The following is a 26,501-nucleotide window of genomic DNA, read 5'->3' on the forward strand; positions in this document are numbered from 1 at the left end:
CTCCTCCTTTAGTTCATCCCGCTTGATTCATTTCACGTCCCTTCGGCTAAACGTCATTTATCAAAACTTCCGGGGAGCTCCCGTGCTTCTTGTTACATTTTCTTGATTCCCGCGGCACACACACACACCACCGCCACTCGGTACGATCAAGCCAACATTTTGTGTTGCCATTCGTTGCTTACTTACGAGAATTTTTTTTCCCAGTAGCTGACAGTGGATGGCGATCCCGTGTATTACTTCAGGGTGCACTTTTACTTCAACCACTCGGATTACCCCCGGATCGAATGGAGCTTTTAAGGGTGTGCTGCCCAAATCTCGTTGAACACACACACACACATGCACACTTAGTAATTGGATGGATGGAGCAACGTATGCGCTGATGTTGGTTTTAATGTGGGGTACCGTAATGGCAACTGCTGAGTCGTCGATTTGCCTCGATTGGCTGGGAGCCTAGCCTAGGCTGGTCAACAACATTAATATCGGGACTGTTTCCATAACCGAAATTACGTCTTCAAAAAATAGTTTTTAAAAGCATTTACTTTAGCTACAGACTGTTCTGCTTTCTCGTAGCTCGACTTGTTTTCCTGGGTTCAGAGAGGTCTTACGGTACCTGTGCGCTAGAAGTCATCTGAATTATCCAGAATTTAGAGTGTTATGTAAATGTCTTAAAATATGCTTGTAGATACAGTACAATAGATGCCTGTAAGAATATCCCGAAGGTTCCTAGAATATATCAAAAAGTTGTAAGTCGTTATTTTGGAGTGGCATCTTTCAAAACATCCTTAACTTCCATACAAGTCAAATAAACAACTAATTTCCTGGTAATTCTTCGGTAGATCTTTACGTATCAGGAACATCCAACACGTAGAATAAGAGATAGTAGTTGGCTGAGTTATATCGCTAGAGGAAAACAACCAGGATTGTGATTTGGTAATTGAAGTTATTATGGACGGAGCCGGTCTCGTAGTATAATCGTCAACTCGTACGACATAACAACATGCCCGTCATGGGTTCGAGCCCCAAATGGACCGTGCCGCCATACGTAGGAATTACTATCCTGCGGGGGGGGGGGGGGGTTATCAACAAGTCACTGAAAGCCAAGCCCACACGTGGGGTACAGGCAGGCCTTGATCGACAACGGTTGTTGAGCCAAAAAGAAGAAGAAGAAGAAGAAGAAGAAGAAGAAGAAGAAGAAGAAGAAGAAGAAGAAGAAGAAGAAGAAGAAGAAGAAGAAGAAGAAGAAGAAGAAGAAGAAGAATTGAAGTTATTCGAATCAGTCAGAGTGCTTAAACAAAAAATACATTGAAAATGTCATATAGCAATCATGCCTGAATTAATATTCCAAAGGTCCTCCGAAAATCTGAAGAAGTCACAAGTTGATTTTTTATTAGGTCGCATCTTTTAGAACTTACTGAACTTCCTTAGCAGTCAAAAAGCAACTAATTGCTATGTAGAATTGATACTTTTTAATTAATTCTTAGGTAGATCTTTCGGTCCCAAAATATAGGCTTGAAAACTAAAAGATGTATCAGTAAGTATCCAAAATGTAAAATAAGAGATGGCAGTCTGCTCTTTGCGGCGCTTCTATAGTGTAGACGACAACTCTAACGACTTAATAATATCCCCGTCATGGGTTCAAACCTCATATGGACTCAGTATCCCCATACGTAGGACTGACTAACCTGCTGTTGGTAATTAATAAGTAACAGATATTACACCTGTTACTCCCACCAGTGGTACGAGGTAGACCAATGAAAAAGAAGAAGAAGAAGAATAAGAAGAAGAAGAAGTGATCTCGAATACTTCCAGATACCAAAAACTAGCATTTGGAGAGATTTGGTAATTAAAGTCATCCGAATTATCCAGAATTCTTTACAATTGTCTTGAAAATGTTATACAGAACTCATGCCTATAGGAATATCCCGAATATCGGAAGAAGTCGTAAAGTTCTTGGAGCACTTATCAGAAGACACTGCACTTAACTTTTGACAGGAATTGTAAGACGTTGAGATAAGCATTTCAGAATCTCTGATGATTTTGGACATTGGGGAAAATGACAGAAATTCCATTAAAAAAAACCCGAGCTTTTAGTACATAACGGACGGCACATAGAACCTTCCGCCGAAGATCCCCGCTTTCCCGCAAGCTTATCGGTTTCCTTCGATCGGAAAACATACACACACACACACACACCACACACACACACACAGCCCAGGACGTCCGACAGGATACCAAACCCCCCCCCCCCGCATTGCTCACAAATCGCCTACAAAACAACAACAAGGAGAAGCAAAAAATAAAGGCACAAGCCCTCACTACCTCTAATTGGCGTCCGAAAGCGCGTTTCGGACCAACCGGCACACACAAACAGCACCCCAACAAAAACTCCAACGCAAACCGTATGCTACGGCTGCCGTTGCCTTTGCGGTGTGCTTTTCCATTAGCGGGAGCTTTTTTCGTGTGTGCGGGTGTTGAGGGAGAGCGGGGGGATTTTTCCCCCGCAAAACACGGTGACAGTGAGCGCGAGCGAGACGCAGGTTGGGCCCGGTCCCCAAAACGGGCGAAAATTGGTCGATCGGCGAGGGAATGGGTGATCGTGAGGGACAGGCCCCAAAACTGACCAGCGTACCAGCGTGCGAGAACGAGCCAGCAACAGAGCGTGTGTGTGTGTGTGTGTTGAGTGCGTGCGGCCAGAGGTGGGGATTGGCGCGCACACACACACCGCGGTCACTCAACCCGGTCGTTGCCGAATGGCAAAAGCTCGCACAAAAGAGGGGAAAAAGAGTGCCCGTTCGTGTGAGTTCCTCCTCCATAACGCTTGACCGTAAGAATGAGAGAGAGAGAGAGAGGGAGCGTTTTCGCTATTATCGCTGTTTCACTCAAACGCCCCTGCGCTCAAAGGCATCGTTTCTCGCTCCCTCTCTCTCTCTCTCTCTTTCTCTCACGCACACGATGCGGTGAGTGCGCTCACACACGTTCCTTCCCTCCTCTTCCGCAACATCAGTGCAGTCCGTTGTTTGCGCGCGCGAAACCCTTTCCTCACTCCTCCCACCTCCTCCACGCCACTCCTTCCTTACCCTCATCATTGTGAGTGCGCGAGTGCATGTGTACGCGTGTTTTACGTGTGCGTTTTTTTTTGCGTCAGTTTTTTGTTGCCGTTGTTTGCTGCTGCTGTTCGGCCGCTCAGCTCTCCCGCTGTCCCGCTCTGTCTGCCGTGCGTGCGTGTACTGTGGGGGTCACTCACTAGAGCCGTGCATATGTGTGCGAGCGCGCACGCTGCGTGTGCGACGACGGGCTCATGCTTTCCCCCCCCCCCCCCGCGCTACGAGTTCTACCAACCGCACTCTACCTCTCTCTCTCTCGCTCTTTCTCTCTCTCTCTCTCTCTCTCTCCTGCCGCCTACTGCTTCGGTACGGTTTCGGTTTCGCTCGACGCTTTTTGCTCGGTGCGCGCTGCGGTTGCGTCTCGCACACACACTCACATACACACATACACACACGGGCGAGCGCGCGCGCGAGGTTTTCGCACAGATCAGTGCAGTTCGGGCAGGCAGCGCGCTAACGGAAAGAACAGTCACAATAGAAACGCCACCAGCAGCGGACGCAGCGCCACACACGCATTTTACTCCATTAGCAGTCTGGGGGCCGCTCGGGAAACACAGTTGCGAGCCAGCAGGCCAACAAACCGTACGTATCTTATCCTCAGCCTTCTCGTCGACCGCCTCCCCCCCCCCTATAACAAGCCGTCGTGCGTGCGTGCGTGTGATTATTTGTGCGTGCTTGTGCGGCCCAAACGCGGAAAAAATTTGTCACGCCGGAAAAACCGTTGCAACTTGTGTTTGAAAAAAAAATAAGAAAAAAATTCGCAGGAAAATGTCCGCTTTTTTCCCAAACCTTTATAAACAGCCGCCACGGCAGTGTGAGGTTGAAGCGTTTTTTTTTTGTTTTTTTGAAGTGCAATTTTGTAAAAAAAAAAATTATCTATTTTGCTGTAAATAATGCAACCCGTGACGCAATCGTAACACGTTGGTGCACCGGAAGTGCAATCACTAAACTGCTCGCTGACATCTCCGCTACAATGTGACTGTGTGTGTGTGTTTGTGTCTTACAAAGGATAACATTTGCAGCGCATCAAAGCCTTCGACATTTTTTTCCAATCAAACCACCACCACCACCACCACCACCACTGCAGGAGCTGCAAGCAAAAAACACAAAAAACCAAACACACAATCAGCGTTGGTGGGTGGGTCGTCGTCTTGGAGGGGGAGGGGGGTCTCTTAGTCCTCTGCCTCCCTCTGGTAGCGACCAGCAAGGATGTTGTGTTGTGTGTGTGTAGTGTTGTTACAACGACTGTCTAGTGGCCAGCGCTGGCAGCGGAGCGAATCGAACGGTGGAGCGGTCTCCGGACAGTGTCCTCAATTGCATGGATTCAATTTTTGTGTTTTAATTCACGTTTTATTGTTGTTTTGTATGCCTGCAAAATTCACAAACATTTGCAATCAAAAGAAACACACCGAGCCAGCACATTACAAATGAACTGTTTCTATTCATTCTTATCCGCATTTGAGTGTTTTTTTTTGTTGAATGGTAATAAAAGTGTTTCAATTAGTCCAGTGTAAAGATCAGCAGAGAAAAAAGAGACACTGCACAAGTGCAACGGACCGCCCTTAAGAGATGTGTGCCCCGGGAAGCATCAAACAATCAACCGCCCAAAAACACTCTACCCTCAGCAAGCAATTGGAAAAAAAAGCCGTCACCAAGGACAATGCACTTCGATTGATTAGCATTTTTTGTTTTGTTTCAAAAACAATGCACTGCTGTGCACGGGCCTGCAGGAGCATTGAATAGCAACTCAAGAAAAAAAAATCGCCATCAAACAAATGCTCAGAGTTTTGTGTGTCAAAGATTTAATGATTTTTTGGTTTTGTTGCATTTTTGTGGTCAACGACAATTTTTCTGCCACAATCGTTTCGATCGTCCCGACAAACAACTTGATCGCGCGCGCGCGTGTGTGTGTGTGTGTGTGTGTGTGTGTGTGTGTGTGTGTGTGTTTTTTTTTTCTGCTGTTGTGCACGCATCATAACGCACCTGCACGCACACGGTAGGTTCGTGGAAAATTTTCATTTTGTCCACTGCACGTTCGTCACTTGTTGACTGACTTTTTGGGGATTTTTTTTTTTACATATTTTTGGCCCGTTTTGTCTTGCGTTGCTAGTGATACGGCACACACGAGCCTTGCCGGCAGAGGTTCCTTGTAACCGGCGGCCAGGCAGCCGCTGACTGCTTCGCGTAGCCTTTTTTTCACCACAACAGTCTTTTTTGACATTCAGGCCATCAGCAGGGCACATTTTTAATTGGAAAACATTTTTTTCACACACCATCCCGCTTCTTATTCTTCTTCTTCTTCTTCTTCTTCTTCTCTATCATCTTGCTGTGCTGTATTTGGGTCATACTGTTTTTTTTATTCGTTCTGCAAAATTCTTAAGTGCGAAGAGCGAAGGTTCGCTGTCTGTGTCGGTGGCAAAACGTAGAAAAAATGACACATTCCCGAAGCAAACACAGGAATTCTGTTGTTCTATTGTCCTCCCAGCATCTAGAATTGAGTGTGTAGATTGTTCCCCCCCCCTTTTTTTTTTGGTGCAACCGTCATCCTCCACGCCCGTGTGTGTTTTTGGGAGAATATAAGAAGGACATTGCACCTCCAAACGGCCATCAGTGTTGTCTCGAACGATCGCGTGTGTGCAGCTGAAAGCGACGGTTTTGTGGGGAGTTTGCTAGAAGAAGCCTAGCGAATTTTGCGTTGTGCTCAAAGTTGGTGAAGAAAGACTTTATTTAATTCCTATTAGAAAAAAAAAACACTAAGCGAGGAACCGGAATTTTCAATATTAATTTTCTATTGTTTTTTTTCTCTCTCTCCCTCTCTGCTTGCAGGAAGTAAAGGAGAAGAAGCAAAAGAAGAACAAATCTTATACAAAACAAAAAAAATAATTATATAGGACGTGTCTCTCCGTGCGTGCGATTTTCAACCATTTTCCACACACACAATCTCGCAAATCCCCTCACAGCACAAGGATATATTAAGCTTCTAGTGTGTGTGTGTGCGTGTATGTGACACGGTTTTGATGTTACTCACTCTTTCCCGCGCACAACAACAACAGCAACAGCAACAACAACACATGTCCCTGGCGTGTTTTGCCAAGCGTTAGCCGCGTGGTGGTGCTGCTACTTAGAAGAAGGCGCAAAAGCAAGAACAAGATTGTGTGTGCGTGCGTACGTGTGTCTGTGTGTGTGTGTGAGAGAGAGTGTTTTTACAAAATAATACAAATAAAACCACACAGCGCAGCACGAGCCAGAGCAGTCCAGCATCAATCACAAATCGCAGGCAACAAACACAACTCAAGAAGGAAGATCACCCCGGCAGGATCAGCAGCACACCTCCTGCGTGCGTGCGCGTGTGCACATGTGTGGGCTGCCCGCTGCACGATCGTCTGCCGTGTCCAGCAGCGCGTACAGTGTGAGCGGCGGCAGCATCAGCACCAAGCCGACGGCCAGGAAGACCACATTGGCGTCGCTGGTGGCGTCGGCGGTGGTGGTGGCGGCGGCAGCAGCCGTGAGCAACAGCTCGCTGGCGTAAGAGCTGCAGCAGCAGCAGCAGCAGGTGAAGGACGGGGCCATGTTTGAAGATGGTAGCCACCGTCCACGCGCGCACCGGGCCAAGATCGTCAACCTTTGTAGCGACGCGTAAGCAAGTGTATCGTCCCTCCGGGTAGCACCAACGTGTGTGTGTGTGTGTATGTGTGTGTGCGCGCGCGCGTGTGTGTGTGTACCAGCAGCGCACCATCCCGCGTCGTAGCCACACACCCCCCTCCCGCCCGCCGCCCACGGGGTGCGAACGGTTGTTCCGTTTGGTTTTGTTTTGTTTTTGTTTTGCTTGCCGAGCAGACGACGAACCTCCCCGCCCAAACCTTCCAGCCGCTTTTTTGGACAGTGGAAATTGTGTGTGCGTGTGTGCGTGTGTGTGTCAGTGGCAGTGTGCAGAAAGTGTGTGTTTCACTGTGATCGGATCCAGCCTAGCGCCGCCACCACCGCCCCAGGAATAGCAGCAAAGCCATCCCCCCGCCTTCTCCCCACGACGGTCCCGGCGTCCGCGGGAGGATCGGGTGGATCTCAAAGGAATCTACTCCTCCAACTTCGGCTGTGTGAGTGTGTGTGTGTTAGAACAGTAACCGCGTGCAAAACCGCGTGCTTGTGTGTTGCCAACTGTATCAGGATCCTTCAATCAATCAAAGCAAAAAGGGAGGAAATCGATAAAATACCCCAGCTACTCCTCCCCCGCAACACCAACCTCCTCCCGCGATCGCGTCCGTGTCCTCCCGGATGCGTGTTTCCGTGCGTGTGTGCGTCTAGTAAGCCCAAGTGGACAACAGTGTGTGTGTGCGCGTTTGAAAAAAAGTTTTAATTTTGTGGCGTTGAAAAAAAAAAGCAAAAAAACTGAACCTCTTGCCATCCTGCCCCTCGCCGTGGCCACCGACTGTGTGTGTCTGTGTGTGTGCGTGTGTGTGTGAATATCCTCCGGAAGTCTCCTCAGTCCTAATCACACGCCCGACAGAGTGAGAGAGAGAGAGAGACTACGACCTACACACAATCAACCCCGAAGCGGAACAGCGCATCAGCCTCCTGCTCCTCCTGCTCCTCCACCCCTTTCTCTGTGTCTGTGATTGTGTGCGTGTGCGCGTGTGTGTGTGTGTTTGCGTTCAATCAAGTATCTAAGCGCCCGCACAGCCCACCCACCCCGCCACCTTCTTCCTCCTCAATAAACCAACCCCCCCCCTCCACACTTTCGTTCGCGGTGCGTGTGTGTGTGTGTGTGTGTGTTGGCCGTGCCGTCTCCGCGGACACCTTCGCAGCCTCCTCCTCACTCCTCCCCCTCCTCCACTTCGCCCCGCTCAGCCTTCTCTCCTCATCGGCGACCGATCGACGCACGACCATCAAGCCGCGCTCGCCCAGGCTGGTACGCGGCGCGTCCGGCTTTGCCCACAATCAACCGACCGTTATATATGGAGTGCTGGACGGGTAACGCCCGCTTGGCGAAATTCTTCGATTAAGGTAAGTTCGTTTTTTTTTCTAGCTCCTTTGGGGAAGGATCGGAGTTAGAGGGCCGTGTTTTGGTTTTTGCTCTCGTTCTGGATGTTAAGGAACAGCTTTCAACCAGTTGATACACTCTGTTTGCGTTTAAATAGATCTTTTTTCGTTATCTCTCCGGGACGGTCCCGTGGTACAGTCGTCAGCTCGTACGACGTATCAGAGCATGCCCGTTGTGAGTTCTAGCCTAGAATGAATCCTCCTCCTCCCCGTTGCCCCAGGACTTGACTGTAACCGGCGGCTGTGTTGTAATTGAATAAGGTCTCTCGAAAGCCTGTACACTACATTCTTTGTATATCTATGTATTCTTTAATAAATCATATACAGGCGTCTCTCCCGAGTTACGACCTCCTCGAGTTACGAAGATTCCGCAGATACGACGATTTTGACAGTTAAAAGTTGTCATTGAGACGAAATTGAAATTGTTTTGAATATCTGTATCGAACATTGTATTTAAATAAAATACACGATTTCATAGCTTCCGACTCTTCAATTTCAATTTTTCGGTCCCAAATACAGTCGTATCTCGGAGGACACCTGTATAGATATGAAGCAACTATGTGCAACCACAGAGAGGACAGACATATTAGAATTAAAAAATGAATTGAAATTTAAGGAAATATATAGGCCAAACGCGTATGTCCGCGTAGGGGAGACTACCCCAAATTCTTCTATAGAAGACGCTTTTGCACTCCACTCTGTAATGAACTCCCCATCACTCAATCGCTCACTTACGGAGGGAAGAATTCAAAGGGAAAACAGAAAACTATCCAAGGTTTGGCATGGAGCGGCTCAAGTCGAGGATGAGTTTTCCTTTCCCGATCGATCCGATTTTCGATTCAGTTCCCGGAAGTCTTACGCCAGCAGCAACTCTGTTTCGAAAGAAGACCTCCAGCTCTGAGCTATACTGAGGTGGTTGAATCGCCCCAAAAAGAGTCACACGAACGAGTGAAGCGCTTTCTTCGCTTGTCCACTGGAGCATTGATCCTGCTATTGGGTGTGTGTATGTGTGTCAATTTCGTTCTAGAGGGTTGGGAGTGATAAACAGAGCCAAACGGAGCTGAGAAGAGTTCTTAAACTTGTGTGTGTGTGTGTGTGTGTGTGGTAAGGGAACGACGGCTCTAAAGCTCCATATTAGCTGTCAGATTTGTGCACACTCTGCTTGCCGAGAAGAATGCAAGGATCTTCTCCTTGTCTCTGACGCTGTACTTTACACACACACACACACACACACATACACACAGACATAGCTCTCCATTGGATTAGGTCCACGTCCTCGCACAAAACCAACCATGATCCCGGTTCTTCCGACGGCATTTTCTCACTCACCGCAAGCGCACCCTCCCAAGGGTGCGCGGGACACAATGCAAATTCGTGCAAGGATACGCAACGACGTGCGTGTGTGTGTGTGTGTTTTGATCCAAGATGGACACGGGTCCTCGGGACGGCCTCCATCGCTCCCCACATTCCCACTCCCTTCTCACTCAGTCGCTCGTTTTTGCGGGCAGGACGAGGATGATCGTGCTTTCTAGCAAAAGTCTATCGATGGGTTCCTGTGCGTGTGTGTATGTACGTGTGTGTGTGCAATATGTATGGAGGCGTGGCTTAAATCGCACAAACACATATACACACACCATGGGCCCACATTACCGCCCTCCATTAGCGGTGGTGGCTCGTGCTGTGTGATAAAGGGCCGCGTCGGCCGCCATTTTTTCTTCCCTCTTTCCAGTCCGCCTCTATCTCTGTCTAGCTTTGCACCGTTTTACAAGAGAGGTCTTGCGGGGAGGGGTTTTTTTGTTGTTGTTGTTGTTTTGGTTTTGTTGTGCCGTTGCCGTTTTCCAACTTTTGTATTTCCCCCCCCGGCAGAGTCGCGCGGTGCTGTGTTCTTCATTTTTTTTCTCTATTTCTTACTCTCCTGTTGGGTTTTACTGGGGGTAAAGCCTTCCACCGACTTGGAGGGGCAGCCCGTGTTTCCGCTGTCGCTCCGTATCTCACTCTCTTTCCCCTCCCCGCCGGACAAGTTGTCTCGCTTTGCCGCTTTTCCCTGCAATTGTGCATCCTACCGGGGGAGCAGTGCATCATCCTCTGGATGACTTGCTGTCTGTGTGTGTGTGTGTTGTGGGCACTCATTTCACGACGTAGTCTTCGGGACCTGCACTCTTACACCGCAGCGGGGAAGGTGGAGGACTTTCGCCGACGGGGGGAGCTTCGGGCAAAAGGCCACGATGACCATCCACTGCCCACCTCCAGTGGCAGTGTGTATGCGTGCTCCGAATTGGATCAGGCGCCCAAGGTACATCCATCGCAAGTTGTCTACGAACTTTGGATTTCGGGAAACTTCCCAGGATTTTTGTTGGGGAGGCGGAAAGGGTGGAATAGTGTGCGGTAAAATCATCCGATAGTTCATAACCATCTTCCTGCTTCTTCACACGGAGGCAAGATCCCAGATATCGACAGCAGGTGTTGGTGGTTCGGGTGGCGCGAAGTCCAGCAACTTTCGGGATGTCCCCATCCCTGCTCCTGGTGCGTCGGCGTGGTACTTCCCTGCGCTCCACGGTGCGCTATCGTGCTATCTCGCCCAGGTTCTATCCCTCTCTTTGTTTGTGAGCGTGTCTGGTAGGGGGGGGGGGGGGGGGGGGATTTGCTACGAAAGGGAGAAGGCTAGGCGTGCGCCAGCAAGTAGTGCATTTTTCCTTCGTCTAAGGTTTTGCAGCAACGCTGCAGCAGAACCTTTGTTGATGTTTGTTGTTGTTGGGTGTTGCTGCAGGTCCTCCTTTCTCCAGTGTGCGTGTACGTGTGTGTGTGTGGTTGGTATTTCGGCCATGTTTTTTGTTTTGTTTTTGGTCGTTGTTTTTTGTTCGGTGTTGCACTACTTTTTTTTTGGGACAAAGAGAACCAACCAACGCCCGTGTGGCCCAACCACCTCGCCCTGTGTGTGTGTGTGTGTGTGTGTGTGTGTGTGTGTGTGTTGGCTTTGTTACGTGTGCGTGCTTGTGGTCCTCAACAACGCTCCGCCGATTGGTCAGTTCGCTTCTTCGGGTGTTTTCCTCCCGTTTGATGGCTTCTCCGCATCGAAGGAAAAAATACACACACACACAGGATCTCAACGAAAAGGGGATTTTTGGGAACCGAAAGCGAGAGAGCACCAAGCTGTGTGTGTGTGTGAGAGAGAGCGAAAGAAAGACGGTGGGGGGCGGATTCTAGCGTCGGGAAATGTGAGAGGACCTCCCCAAAACTGTCTTGGCTGCGGTTGGCTTTTGTTGTCCACCGCAAGAGTTGTGTTAAGGGGGAGGGGGATAGCGGAGATGTCCAGAGGGATGAGGGGGAGGTGGAATTTCGATCCAGAGGAGATCTTGCGCTATCGATTGTTGAAGTGGAGATTTGTGTGCATAAGAGGTTCGTTGTAGACTACAAAAGGTTGCGCGGGCCTGCGGGAGAGTTCCGACAACACCTGGCAGGAATGGTCTGGAATGCTCTTCTTGCTGTGCGTGTGCCTGTATTTGGATGCACAAAGTTCCACCTTTTTTTTTGTTGTTGTTACCGTCAAGCAACGAAGAAGCGCAGCGTCGGCTCCCAAGATGCGCCAGAAAACGTCCAACTGAGCTAGAAAACAAGTGGCCTGGGGATGTGTTTGTGTTGGAGGGGAATGGGGGGGGGGGACGTTTTGCGAAAATTTCGCGCGGAAAAATTATTAGCACAACGATAAAAATAACATCTCCTTCAAGTCGAGAAATCTTGGGAGGGCCCATGTGTGTTGTGTGTGTCAACCGTCTCGGGCCTCCGCTGTCCCACTCGTTACCTTCCCTCCAATGCACGCCACATCTCGAATCCTTGGGTTTTGGGTGGTGCAAAAAGAGAGAGAGATAGACACATGGTGTCAATTAGCGCATCTTTGTGTGTGGAGCACCTAGCACAGGCTTAGGCATGTCTGTGTGTGAAGTGGCCAAGTTTTTGCGGGAAATGCGCGTACACCAACAACAACCCATCTTCCTGGAGCGTTTGGGTCGGTAAAAATACTCGCGCACACATATAGTACCACGACCTTGGTCACCGTCCAGCCATCATCCTGTGCGTCCTGTGCGTCAGCATACAGCTGCAGCTTACTTCTTTTTTAGTACAAACAGGTGTGTTGGCGTGCATACTCCGGCACGGGAAACCTCCGAGAAATGTGTCACACGCTGCGATCGCCCAGAGAGACACACTCCCCCAGGTGGTGTGTTGAGGGGTTTTTTTTGCTGAGCCGCAGGTCGTACAAACTCGCGACCCAAAATAGATTTGCAAAAATTGCTGCTCCTCATTGCGCAGAGAGAATGGGGCACAAGAAAGGCAGGGGGGGGGGACCTGCTCGTGTTTGCAAATCATCTGTCCGTTCGCTCCTCCATCTCTCTCCCCCGTCCTCCGACCCCCACCATCATTGCAATGTGATTTCGCAAACGCAACCGTTTTGCGCGAAATTATTAGATGTAAATGTCCTCGCGTCATTGCGTGCGCGGGTGCGTGGTCACACCGTGCTCATGGTGTGTGACCCAATTTGCTGAGGGGCAAGAGTGAGGGGTTTTTGGGAGCGATGCATGCAGCACTGGGAGACGTGTGTGTGTGTGTGTGTGTGTGTGTGTGTGTGTGTGTGTGTGTGTGTGTGTGTGTGCGTGCATGCGTATATTAGGTAATGACCCGCAGAGCACTCTCTGGTCTGGTCTTCTTTCCGTATTAATAGAACTTTTCGCCACTCTGGCGTGCGCTTGACTGTGTGTGTCTTACCGCGGGAGGTAAGGTTGTTTGCATTTGCTGGTGCAGTGTAGCCGGACACCCCGACAACCATTTATGGAGGGAGAGAGACGAATCCAAGAATCCAAGATCCCAACATCTTGAAGTTCCTAATTCCTGGAACAGAATGGGACTGGAAGAAGTCTCCAGTTGTGTGGATTGTGAAGGCTCCGATGCTTGCTTCTAGAGATCTCTCATCTTCTCTCTCTCTCTCTCTCTCTCTCTCTCTCTCTCTCTTTCTCTCTCATTGATTTCTTGATAAGTGATGGGAAAAAATAAGTTTTCTTCAGAATCGATTCCGGCTAGGTCCGAACCGAAATTCGAAGTCGTCTCCGAAATTGGCTTTAGAAGAGGAATCAATTCCAGAATCGGAATTGATTCCGAACACGGAATCGGAATCGGGCAGCTCCGGTTCCGAGCTCCCACCGCTAATCTTGATGCGGCGTATCAGTCAGCCTCTACCGCCTCTGCTGCTCCAAGGCATCTCCAATGGTCCTCCTTCCTCCTAGCACGCCGCCGACTTGGCGCAGATGAAGGGCTTGTTAGTTGGGCGCGTTGCGCGTTGCGCCCCATATCGCGGCCTAGCAATGCAACACAAAAACTGCATACGACTACGTGCTGGGATTTCACCTATCTCCACATATATGTGTGTGTTTTTGCATGGACGTGGGCAAATTTGCTGGGCATTTGTTGCGAGATTCCCTGCTGCTTCGAGGTGCAGCGATTAGATAAGATTAGACGAGCTCCTCCTCCGATCCCCGCCTTCCCACCCATCCTTTCTGTGTTTGCTGGGGGAGGGTGGTAGAGAAAAAAAAGATTAGCGAAAACGGTGTGTTACAACAACACTCTGCCCTTGGTTGGGGGGGACCTCACGTAGTAACAAGCGCTACATGGGTGCGAGAATTCGCCCTTTTCTTCTCTTTGTGTTTGTGTGTGTGTGTATGTGTTTTAAGATGGTTTTTGCCAGCGATGGACAAAACTAGTCCACAGGGGGAGAAACAAGGGGTTGCTGCTCCCCGGGGGCTAGTTGAGCAATCGTCCGATAGTGCTAAACTTAGTGTGTTTTGCGGTTCCGCTTGCGCCGCAGTGTTGGAGGGGTGTAGATCATCTACTTGGCCGAGGAGAGGCTGGCTTAACAAATGATATTATTAAGGAGCGAGCCGGCCCCGGGGCGCAGAAGTCAGCTGAAGCGATTCGATTCACAAAGAAGAATTGCTGAGGCTCTACGATGCACGCCCACCGCACGTGAGGGACGGCTTAGTAGCCACTCGAACGCGGGAGGAGGAGTACCTGCCCACCTGATAACAAGGTTCAAACTCATCTGTTGTGTCCCCAATGTGTGTGTGTGTGTGTGTGTGTGCATGTACCCGAGTGACATCACACGACCAACCGGGAGAGTCACCAAGAGGTTGTCGGAGACGAGGCACTCGGCACGCTGCAGAATGCAAACAGAAATGCAAACATTATTTGGAGATTTGCGGAGCCCACCGGACGAAGATGACAGCTCAACCGGGGGGATAATAGTGTGGAAGCAGAACATTCCACTTGGCAAAATGCACACGTAACGCGCGCGCAATGGAAGATACGCAGGCACAGAGTGGGAGCTGGAATTTGGTTTATTTTTGTATGCTCCCGACATCTCCTACTGCCCGCGCTGTGTGCGAAAAGGGTTGTTAGATGCAGCGCAGCGTTGTTGCACATCAAAGATCTCGCCCCACCAAGATAAGGAGAGATCTTGGTGCACGTATTGGTGCATCAGTGCGAAACGAGACTCGTAGATTTTAGGCACGTACGTGCGGCTCATATGGGGTTTTTTTTGTGGTTGTGCCTGTTCTAGTTGGTACCCAGCAGAAGTAGTAACATCTTTCCATTAGAGCTATCGTATCATCTTTGGACCTTTGTAGAATTGTAGGAGACTTCTGTGGGTCGTCACGCCACTGCAAAATTGCACATTCTCTGCTAGCAACCAACATTTTGTTTTTTGGTCCTTTGAACCGGATTTTCTTTGAAGCGCACGTGCTCCATTGCCTGGGTATACGTAATTTTATGTGGGACACACATCTGCTCGTATCTTCAAAGGGTGTGTGTCCATTGCCTCCTCCAGCTCTACAGCTTCCTGTTTTGTGTCCGACGCGTGTGTGTGTGTTGACACACCTGTTAGATGTCCGGTCGGAGCGGTCATGTCGCTAGACCTGTTCGATCTGCGTTACAAGTGTGCTAATCCCGAGCGGATGGTAGGCAGACGGCCTTTGATCTTTAAATCCAGCAGGTTTCAGCCAACAATACGTACAGTTGTTCGATTGCAACTATGCTGCGCGCGTCCCCTTAGCAACTACGGCTCCCAATGCGTCTGCTGCGCATGCGTAAAGTGTGCGTGCCGAAAGGGGGGCAGTGGATGCGAAGCCATGCGTAGAAGCAAAGTAAGTCAGTAAGGCAGTAACGCATCATCTCTCGTCAACGTTCAGTCCCGAAAAAAAAAAAAACAGGGAAGAAGACGAGAGCAACAGTGCCGGTTGGGTTGTACTTTTTCTTCCTCCCTGCTGGCTACATTTTTTCGGGTTCAATCACGCCTCGTGATGCCTCTCCAACCCGCCGCACGGTTGAAAGCGAAAGCGAATGTGCCGGGAATGAAGGAAGAGTGTTGTGCCGACGTACTCCTCTGTCCCTATATTCTTCTGTGCTTGTTCGCACTCTCTCTATCGCTCTCTCTCTCCGTACTCGTTTACTCTTGCTCGTACAGACGCGACGTAAACGGGTTACGCACATGCGTGTATGAATGAACTCGACTGTTCGAAAGCGAGAGAGAGAGAGACAGAGCGGGAGTAAGCAGTGCGTACGTGCGTGAGAGAGCGAGCGAGCGTGGAATTGATAGTGACCTTGAACGAGAAACCAATATTTGAGGGGCCGGTTTTGGAATTGGAGCCGTCTCGTGCCTCTCCGTGTTCCGAGGCGAGTTGCACGGGTGACTTCTGAAGGAGGAAGAGAAACCAGAACCTGTCCTGTTGCGTCACACACGCAGCTTCGCCTGATGGATTCGTTTCGGTACGTGTTTGACGGCGTTGTGGGCAAAGTATTGAAATGCATTTTTTTTAATTCCAACGAACTAGGAAAAGAAGGGAAAGAACTGCACTGATACTGTCAACCAATTAGCTGTTAGAACTGTCAGATGGTGGGACAGAATGGTAATGTGTTGTGCTGACATCTCTACACCTTGCCGGCTAGAAGATGAAGCTCTGTTGAGTGCGTCCCTCTTGTTTAATGCTTTGCTAAGCGCCGGTGTTCACCATAAAACATTCTTCACAGCGTATACATTGAACTAACGCGTGTTGAGGAGTCTTAGTTCTAAATTCAAACACACTCAAATCGAACCAAACCGGCAAAAAGCGGGATGAATAAAATTTCGCAAAAATGGCGGAAATAGAATGATCGAATACACATCGCAAGGGCACCACTGCTGGACGCCACGCCGCTCCATGGCCTCGAGCTTTGTCAAAAATCGATTGTTCTTTTTTCGTCTCTCCACACCTTGCCGCCCAACCCTTTGTTTTGTGTGTTTCATTCTATCACGCAAATGCTTGTAAGAGAGATAGAGAGCGAGAGAGCAATGCAAACCATCTCAACTGGTGACACGCACGGTGGACGACAGACGAACACTTCCCGTCGTACACTTGACAGATGATAGATCTTTCCGCTCTTTGACGCTATCTCTCTCTCTCTCTCTCTCTCGCTCTCTTGTTAGATTTAGCTTAGCGAGAGTAATAAGAGCTGTATTAGAAGTAGCGCTCCACAGTGTCGTTGCAAAAAAAATTGCACACCTCGTTGACCTTCTCGTTAGCTTCTCTCTCTCTCTCTCTCTCTTACCCTCTCTCGTTCGTACACACACACACACACACACACACACACACACACACACACACACACCACACACAACACACACACCAACACACACACACACATGCACAAGCTCGCTTGCTCTGTCGATCACAGTTTTTGCAAAAATGATAGCGAGGCGGCATACGCAATGCCACACTCGGGGCATTAGGTTTCGGCAAGACCATTCTCCGGTGCGGCGGAGTGAGTTGTGAGCGCGATCGTGTAGATTGTTTCTCTCTTTCTCTCCCTCTCCCTTTCTGTTAGCGCAGTCCGGACACGCACTCGGGTTTGGTTGAAAGTGTTTATTTGCATTCGATTCCGTTCCTACAGCCCGGAAATTGGACTGTTTCTGAGGTTCCGAGGATGATTGTGGGTTAACATTTTCGTACTTAAAGCTGTGATATGGCACATTGTTGGAGCGTACGGAGTGTCGCAGCACGGGCACGGGGAAATTAAAATCAATTGGACGAGCGAAGCGGAGAGATCCGTCATCCGTCAACTACCAACACTGCATGCAAAATGGTAGTAGAACTGGCATGTAGACAAATGGCAGCGTTTTCGTATCCGATCTCCTCCTCCCCCGGAGCGTTCGCTCCGAAATCGATCGTGAGAATCGTGAGGGAGCGCACCCAGTGGGCAGTTTCGGGCAAATGTCAGGATATTTTTGAGGAATTATTGGTTTTTATAACGTTTGATCATGTGTGTAATGATAGTGGAGTACAGTTTGGAGTGTAGTTAATATATTAGTCATGTACAAAACTAGAACATACATCTCCTCAAGCGAAATAGTATATATCGTTTTGATTCAAATCAAGAGCAGCTTTCAACTCCGGACATTCAACATTTTTTAATATATTTTTTTCCATATCCAGTTCCTGGCTGTACTAATATTTGATTTTATATAATTGCAATGATGTACTAGAATTACTTAAAATTGTATCTGACCGGTACCAGGCCCTGATGACACAATAAATAAATATGTTCTGTCGGTCAGTTCACCGCCGGACCTATTCTTAGTGTATTCAAACCAACTCCAAAGCAATTTCTTCGATAAATCCCATTGATCTGGCCCAGATGTGATCCAGAGATGTCCAGAAGATCGTCGCGCAGCAGTACTTCGACTGCAGGCACCTGTTATGTGAACATTATTGCCGAATCTTTTGAGGTTGTCTGGAATTAGAAACACGTGCTCGAAACTGTCCGCAATATGAATTAAAGTATCGTTGCAATTTCATGCTTTTTTTGGATTCTTGCTTAAGATAAGTGAGTTAAGCAGTTATGATTAAATTTGAAGTAAGAAAATATTAGATGCGAAAAATGCCTCCAATGTCCGTATTTGGAATCAATTAATCTGTACAGGGATATGATATGATTTCTTGCAATTATCGATATTAAATATTGTGCTTAATTTCGGAACCTACAAGATCCCTTGGAGTTCTGCTCCAACAACCCACCCGCCTTTGACTGCATAGATATTCCAACCTATCGACAGATGCTGTCCACAAAAATTTGAATCATTTCTTAGCGTTGCCTCAGTCACTGCTATAGGCGTTAACCGAAAAGGGCCATCCCAAAATGGAGACGCCTAATTGCTGTTTCTGGCTAAAAGTGGCTGAACCAAACAGTAAAAATTTTAGGATAAAATTCTTCACACAATGTTGTTGTAGATTAAAAGCTTCGTTTTGTTGTGTTCTTCAAATCACACGATTTTGCGCGATCTTTTTTTGGCGGCAAAGTATCAAAGCTCAAATTAACACCTAATGAACGTATTTTTTTTTTTATAATGTATTCCTAGGGATTTTTTAGGAACAATTAAGTTTATTAGTTTATCTTTCCACAACTGTGCTTTTTCCATTTAGGTTTCGCATTGGATTTTATCCAATCAGAAAAACGAAGAAAATTTGAATTTCGCATAAACAACGACCCATTTCTCTCCTATTTTCGGGAATTGTTTCTAACTGAGACTTCGAGCCGTCATATTTTGAGTTTGACTTAGAGTTTAATCCTACCAACAGAAAAACCTTAGTGCAGTTTTAAGCAAGACCAAATTGTGCGTATTTTTTTTTTATTTCATCCCGGCAAATGTCCACTGTGTGTGTGTGTCCCCGCCATAGGAGTCGGAGGATTTGCTATTAGCAACAGCGGCGTGACCCGGACCGCGGGACCGGCATTTTATTGTGCGATGCTTCCCGCTGACAGCGTTCAACAACCCCGTATTGTGGGGGGGGGGGGGAGCATGGCAACGAGAGAGATATGATCACCGTCCTCTCCTCCCCCTACTAACGGTCGCTTGTTTTCGGATGGCGGGCCAGCCGTTTTGTGCAAAATTTGCAACCATGTGGACACACAGCGAGAAAGAGAGAGGGTGTGTGTGTGTGTGCGGTGCTCTCGCATTGAACGCACTCTTTGCTGCTCCGCTGGCTGTATGCGTGCGTCTAACGATTCACGCAGCCGGCTAGAGCGCGCGCGCGCAAACACTTTTGCAGCGTGTGTAAGAGCGCGAGAGAGAGAAAGCGTCCGTCTCTGTTTTTGGAGGTCATTCGTGTGTTCCTTCCCTATAGGGGGGGGGGGGGGGGGGGGGGGGGGGGGGGGGGGGGGGGAGGGTGGACCCAAGAAGCGAGAAGAAGGTACAGCCAGCGGCGCGAGAGGGAGGTGGCCGTGACGTTGGTCCGCCAAAAAGGTTTTTCCGTGTCGCGGGCCCAGGAAAGAGGGGCGGTGGCGAGCCGGCGGGGTTTGCGAATTTCAGCTCGCATACATCCACACGCTCATCCTCCCCCTTCCTTGGGTGGGTCCGATCAGGGGGCTTTTTGTTGTTGTTGTTGTTGTTGGTCCGATTACGCAGCGCGCAAGAGCTTTGTGTTATTTTATTTTTGCAAATTCCGCGCTCCTCCTTCACTTCCTTTCCGCGCCTTCCGTTGTTGCGCTTCCAAATGCGTGCCGATTCTATCTCGCTCGCATTACGACACAGCTTTTTGTGTTTGTGTGTGTGTTTTATCTCACTTTTCGCACTCACTCGCACACGGCTCTGTGTTGCGGTCGCATTCTCGCAAATGTGCAAAAATTGTGTGTGTGTTTTTTTTTGGTTGCTATACGCCGGGCCACTGGTTTAGGGATACTTCTAACCTCGCTTCTTCTTTTTTTTCTGTTGCAAACCACACATTCCCCGCCCTTCTTCCTCTTTGCCTTCGCTTCGGGTTGGTTGGCTGGTTCGTTGTGTGTCGTTTTTCTCCCGCGGCGACCGATTAGAGTTATTGCAGCTGGAATGAATTAGATTACGTTTGGTCGTCGTCCCCCATTCTCTTCCTCCCGGTTTGACGCGGACAGAGACACTCGCACACCGAAGCCATAGCACAGCACCTGCGTGTTCTTGGTGTGTCACGTTCGCATCCTCCCCCCCCCCCCCCCCTGCGTCGCTGTCAAGGTGTGTGTGTGTGTGTGTGTGGTGCACCTTTTTTATATGACGCGTGCGCGCGCGTCTACCAGCCAGGCACAGGGGCATTAAAGTGTATCTCCAATGACCTCGCTTACATCTTGGGAGCCGCTGCGTCGGCCCAGGTGAACGGTTTGTGTAGAACCCTCCCTCTCCCCCTGTGCTCTTTTCCTCTCGCTAGCTCATGTTTCAAGCTCTGGAAAGAATTGATTGGCTCCTATACGCCATAACTGTCTACTTTAGGTCATTCCAGTGAAATTACATTAGAATTGTCGCTTATGGTTTGGTTGGCTCATCGATTACGCACTACTTGGGACACGTCGGATGTAGTGGTGGGCTGTTTGGAGCGCACCCCTAGACTCTGGTCCGACTCCGGCTATTGTTCGTCCGACTCCGGTGAAATCGGAATCACTAGTTCCGTCCGGAGTAGGACGATTCTGGACGACTCTGGACGATTCTGGACGACTCTGGACGATTCTTGACGGCTACAGACGAATCCGGTCGACTCTGGATGACTCTGGATGACTCCGGACAACTTCGGATGACTCCGGACAACTTCGGAAGACTCCGGACAACTTCATATCACTCCCGACAACTTCGGATGACATTGGAAAACTCTAGATGATTCCAGGCAACTTCGGATGACTACGGACGACTCTGGATGATTGCGTACGACTTCAGACGACTCCGGACGACTTCGTACGACTCAGAACAACTCTGGACGTCTGCGGATGACTCCGGATGACTCTCTGGATGACTCTGGATAACTCCTGATGATTCCAGATGACTCCGGATGACGCTGGACGACTCCAGACAACTCCAGGCGACTCCTGACGACTCCGGATGACTCCAGACGATTGTTCCGGATGACTCCGAAATGTTCGGATGTGTCCTTGAGAACCTTACTGCGCCTGCAAACGTTCCAACTCTTGCCATTGCGTGGGTTGTGGGTGCGTTTGCAAATTTTTCGTTTCCCCTCTCGTTTGCGTTAGTTTTTGCAAATGTAAGTAAAAGTAAAAAAAAAATGTAATCCAACATGCTCTCCCGCGAAAAAAGACCTTTATTTCTTACAAACCTTGCAAGTCTCTGCCCCGCGCTTCCGCGAACGGCTTTTGTGGGGAGTGATTTTTTTTTTTGCTACGCATTTGTGTGCGTACGTGCGTTTTTTTTCTTCTTTCTTTTGTGATTCCAAGTCTTCCAAGCGACGAACGGCGCCCCGCTCGCTCACCGGTTTCTAAGCGCTTCTTCCGCGTTGCGCATGGAACACGGTCGCTTCTGTGGATGCGTTTTTTCTTCCTCTTCTTGCGGTGCGTGTGCGCGTGTGTGTGCGCATAATGTCTAAATGCCCCCACCCCACTCCATCATCATCTTACCCTTACGGTCGCGGCCGTGTGCGTGGTTGTGTGTGTCGCGGTTTTTTTTTTTCTTTGCGTGATTGCGATTTTTTTTGTTCCGCTCGTTTCACTCTCTCTCTCAAACACACAGACACACTCGCTCTTGGTGTGACCACGGTCTCTGCGTGTGCTTTTCTTCTTCCGTTCCTATTCGTGCGCTACGCGGCTGCTTCTTCTTGTTCCTCTCGGTGCGTCTGGGAGAGCGCGTAATCGCGAGTTTGCGAATTTTTGCGAATTTTGTGCGTTTCGCTGCGCCGCGCTGGTACGGTTCAAGGTTTCTTTTTCGTGTGTGTGTGTGTGTGTGTGTGTGTGCTCGTGTTAGCTGTGGTGAAGCGGGGTAGTATGGCTGGGACACTGGAGGGAGCGCGCAGGGGAGGGCTTTTGCTAAGCGCGCGGACGATTGTTGTGTGCGCGGGGCGGGCAGACTGCCAAATTATCAACCTTCGGTCCGGTCCGGTTCTCGGGCCCGTTGTTGGCGTGCCTCTGCGTAACTTCCCGGGCCGATTTTCGGCTGCCGTCGCGCGCTGTTCCGGCGGTTGAGAATGAAAACCTTTTTATTTGATTTTTTTCTTGTTGTCTTTTTTCCAACTGGATTATTGTTTCTATTTGACATTTTATAGTGCAATTTCGCGTTTGTCTAAATTGTGTCACCACAGCTTTTTCAAACAATCTTGCTCTTGTATGCGAACGTTTTTAATATTTATTTTCTCTCTCTCTCTCTCTTCTTTTTTTTGTCCCTCCAACAGGTAAGTCGCTGCACAATCCGCCACGAACCATTATAGAACGCCAGCTCCCTTTAGTGTGGGTAAGCCAGCAAGCCCTTGACAAACGAACGAACGAACGAAAAAAAAAAACAAGCCAAAGAAATCCCAACCATTCGCCAAAAATTGTGCCAAAATCACCAAACCCCAGGGATAGCAGAGGGAAGGAGGGCTAGCAGCGGAAGCGCGCGCACACCAGGTAGAGGAATTCAAATGTTTCAAGGTCTGTCGCGGACCCCGAACCTTGCGGAGCCGAAAAGAGTGAGAGAGAGAGAGAAGGGGGAGGGGGGGATTTATTTTTGGCAGTCGCATGTCTATGCATGTGTGCGTGCGTGTGTGTGAGTAAATGCACACACGCATGTGAATAAAAGCGGGTTCATCGTAGCCTCCCCACTCCAGCATCCCTTTCAGTACAGGATATCAAAACCTAATGCCCAACAGCTCCCTAACACCCAGTGCCTGCTGCTGCTGGGCTGCGTTAAAAGGGGCTGTGAGTGCGAGGCAGAAAAAAAAAGGGTGAAGCATTGCCGAACAAAAGGGAAAGGGAATTGGGTAAGAAGAAAAACAATTAGGCAAACCAAAAAAAAAAAAACTACAACCACAAATAGAAAGAAGAAAAAGAGGAAAAAACGGGAAACATTAGCAAAGAAGAACCTAAAACAGAAAGAAAAACGGAGCAGCACAAGGAAGGGAACACGCAAACTAAATAAGGACGATCTCTCTCTCTCTCTAACTGCCCAGAGAACCGGTTGCCATCTGTCTTGAGATTAGGTTTCGCACAAATTTAGCTACACGTATTTGTGTGTGTGTGTGTGTGTGTGTGGTGTGTGTGTGTGTGTGTGTGTGTGTGTGTGTGTGTATGTGTGTGTGTGTGTGTGTGTTTGTGTGTGTGTTGTGTGTGTGTGTGTGTGTGTGTGTGTGTGTGTGTGTGTGTTGTGTGTGTGTGTGTGTGTGTGTGTGTGGTGTGGGTGTGTGTGTGTGTGTGTGTGTTGTGTGTGGTGGTGTGTGTGTGTGTGTGAGCGTTTTTTCGATGTAATTCTTCTATGCTTCCCCCGAAAAAGAAGCACTATTCGCACACCGAATCTAAGGTCCTCCTCCTGCTGGCACTGGATGTTGAAATCGAACAATTTGTCGCCGAAGGGGATGTTGTTGGAGGTGTGTTGCATCACCAAGCAAGAACGCCAACGCCACCACACCCTACGCTAAAAAAAGAAGGTAAACGGTTTCCAGCGCACACATAACCACACCAGCGCTCTTATCGCTCCCCGTCGTTCGTTCGTTCGTTCGGCTTCCCAAGGCCATGTACGCACATTTCTGCGTGTGTGGTTCAATTGTGCGTGCATGAACGAGAAGAAGATCGCACCAGGCGGACACACACACACACACACACGAAGCTCTCGCTGTTATGGTGCGTGCTATCTCGCCGCGGCTAACCTAATGCGCCCGAAATGTGTCGCGCAAAGTTTGGCCTTGACCAACATTTGGCCCCCGCGTGGACGATACACGCGGCCGGTGAAGGGAAGGAAGGGGAGGATGGCGGATGATTATCATTCCAAGCACAGACACACACATCCGTGTAAAAAGTGCGTGTTGTGTACGCACTATCATCCATCCGCCTCGCTTCGGCATTCGGCAAACTCGCGTCGCTGGATCGCAGATGTGACGCTGAACGTTTGGATTTGAATTTCAAATGCTCCGAATCTGGATGGCTGAAGATGGCAACCTTTCTGCTCATGTTAGTGATATGGAGTGGTTTTTGGATGAGAGAGGCCTCCTAAAAACTACTTAGTTTCCCAAGCGTGGTTTGCGCAGGGTTCGAGCACTTTTCGAGCCCACTCTTTAGAACAGCGAGTACTTGTCGAGCTCGTTCAGCCTTGCTATACCTTGCCTAGAGTCATTCGGATGTTCTCGTATGCTTCTAGAATGACCTCTACGACGTTGCAGTAGATTTTGAAGATCTCGGGTTTTTTTTTTTTTGGGTGTAAATTGGTTTGAATTCTTCCTATGCTAAATAATTATTACTACCGCCGACGTTCGAGCAGTGTCTCCTATGGCCAGGGAACGCACGTAATTGCTTCTGTGAGTGTCTGTGTTGTACGTGCGTGCGTGCATGCTTTTGGTGTGCGCCGTCCGAGCGGAACGTAGCGTGTCCTCTGCTGCTGCTGCGCCAGTGGTTTTGGGGCCCTCTCTGGAGCGCAATGTGTGTCTGTGTCGTGATGATTTGGCTGCGCCGCCGACCTTAGAGACAGAATTTGCACGGAAGAGCGAAAGAGACGAAAAAGAGAAAGAGAGAGAGCAAGTGCGTCATCCACGCGTGTGTTAGTGTACGGCGATAAGTAGCCACGAGGTTGTGGCACCGAAGCAGCAGCAGCAAGGGGATGGGGTATTTTTTCGGCGTTTGCGAATATGTGGATGCGAAAAGTGAAATAACCTTGACACATTAAAAAAAAACGGGGCGCCCGCTTGCGCGCGCGCTCGATAATAGTCTCTCTCTCTCTCTCTCGCTCTTGTCTGGTGCGCCCGGGGGGGTTCGTCGTGCGCATCGCCCTTTTTTTTAAGGCAAAGTTATCGCCCGGCTTCCTCCAGGTTCTGCGGAAATCGGCAGTTTGGCGATTTGTTCGGCAGCAATTGGAGGGGGAGTGTGATGTGAGGAGTGTGACTCTGCTGGAGCATTGAGCGCGGGAAGATCTTCAGGAAATCGTGATATGGTAGCGATGTAAATGTCGTTAAAGCACCGTAAATCCGTAGACTGTGCAGCACTGCTCAAGGTTTCAGGGCTGGACAGCAATGGAGATACAACAAACATTTTTGGATAACATCAATGACAATTGAGTAGATGCGGGGTTTCAATTCTTCTATTAAAAATCACACAAAATTGAATTCTTGATGCATCCTGCATCCTGTGATACTAGTTTGGTGGAAAAGATGGTTCGAGCTTTTTACAAACACTTGTTGGGAACATTTGAAGTTGCGTTTCATCTGACTATTGCTAGTTCGAACTGCGGCTAAATTGAAATCACCAATTCCGCCCGAAATTGGAGTCGTCTGGAGTCGTCTGGAGTCGTCTGGAGTCGTCTGGAGTCGTCTGGAGTCGTCTGGAGTCGTCTGGAGTAGTCTGGAGTCGTCTGGAGTCGTCCGGAGTTGTCTGGAGTCGTCTGGAGTCGTCTGGAGTCGTCTGGAGTCGTCTGGAGTCGTCTGGAGTCGTCTGGAGTCGTCTGGAGTCGTCTAGAGTCGTCTGGAGTCGTCCGAAGTCGTTCACAGTCAGAGTCATCTAGAGTAGGAGTCGCCCGTAGACACTTAATTTTGTGCTGTTTTTTAATTATTTATTCCGTCGACTCTGAATCTGGCTTACTCCGGCTAATTCCGAATGACTCCGGACGACTTGAGCTCCGGACGACTCTAGACGACTCCGAATGATTCCGGATCACGTGGTACGACTCCGGAATACTCCGGATGACTCCGAATAACTCCCGACGACTCCGGATGACTTTGGATGACTCCCGACGACTCCGGATGACTTCGGATGAATCTGACGCCTTATGAGCATTTCCGGGCAACTCCAATTTCAAAGAGCTTAGACAATGCGGGACGCGTACGCCTACCTTCCTGAGTCGGTCCTTAAATTTTCGAAGTCGGATCGGAGTCAACTCCGGATGTTTGTCAACTTTACCCGTCACTAGTTCTCTGATACGTTTACGACGTTACATCTTTACTGTTTTTAAGCAATATCTCAATATTCCATAGAACTTAAGAGGTTGTTAGAAATATTGGTTACAACCTACAATGCTCGGTGATGGAGCAGCAATGTCCTTTTGCTGTCGCAACAGAGCAAAAAAAAAAAAAACAACCGAAATCGATGTAATAACGATCATCGTTTGCCGAAACGACCGGCTCCGAATCCAATCAATGTGTCAAGGTTAAAACAAAATAAAAGCGAAAAAAAAAGCAACCCACAACACAACTCTCACATTAGTAACAGGTCTATCTCTTTTCGCACCGCGCACCGTTTGGTCAGTGTTTATTATTCAACCAACAGCCTGCCACAGTGCGTTCTGTTTTCTCGCCCGCCCAAACCACCCTCCTTCCCGCTCGCAACACGGTATTGGGGAGTGATTTCCACGAGGTTTTCTCCACCATT

General features: G+C 49.1%; 1 long non-coding RNA gene across 1 annotated transcript in view; it reads left to right on the forward strand.

Moving 5' to 3' along the window:
* The first annotated feature begins 3,577 nt into the window (after nucleotides 1-3,577).
* LOC121597325 overlaps nucleotides 3,578-26,501 on the forward strand; it is a 77,116-nt gene continuing 54,192 nt past the window's right edge. Inside the window, exons 1-2 of the long non-coding RNA XR_006005403.1 lie at nucleotides 3,578-3,686; nucleotides 5,931-8,105. This is a non-coding gene — a long non-coding RNA (uncharacterized LOC121597325). The remainder of the gene's footprint in view (nucleotides 3,687-5,930; nucleotides 8,106-26,501) is intronic.

Source organism: Anopheles merus, chromosome X, assembly GCF_017562075.2.
Source record: "Anopheles merus strain MAF chromosome X, AmerM5.1, whole genome shotgun sequence".
In the NCBI taxonomy this organism is placed as follows: domain Eukaryota; kingdom Metazoa; phylum Arthropoda; class Insecta; order Diptera; family Culicidae; genus Anopheles; species Anopheles merus.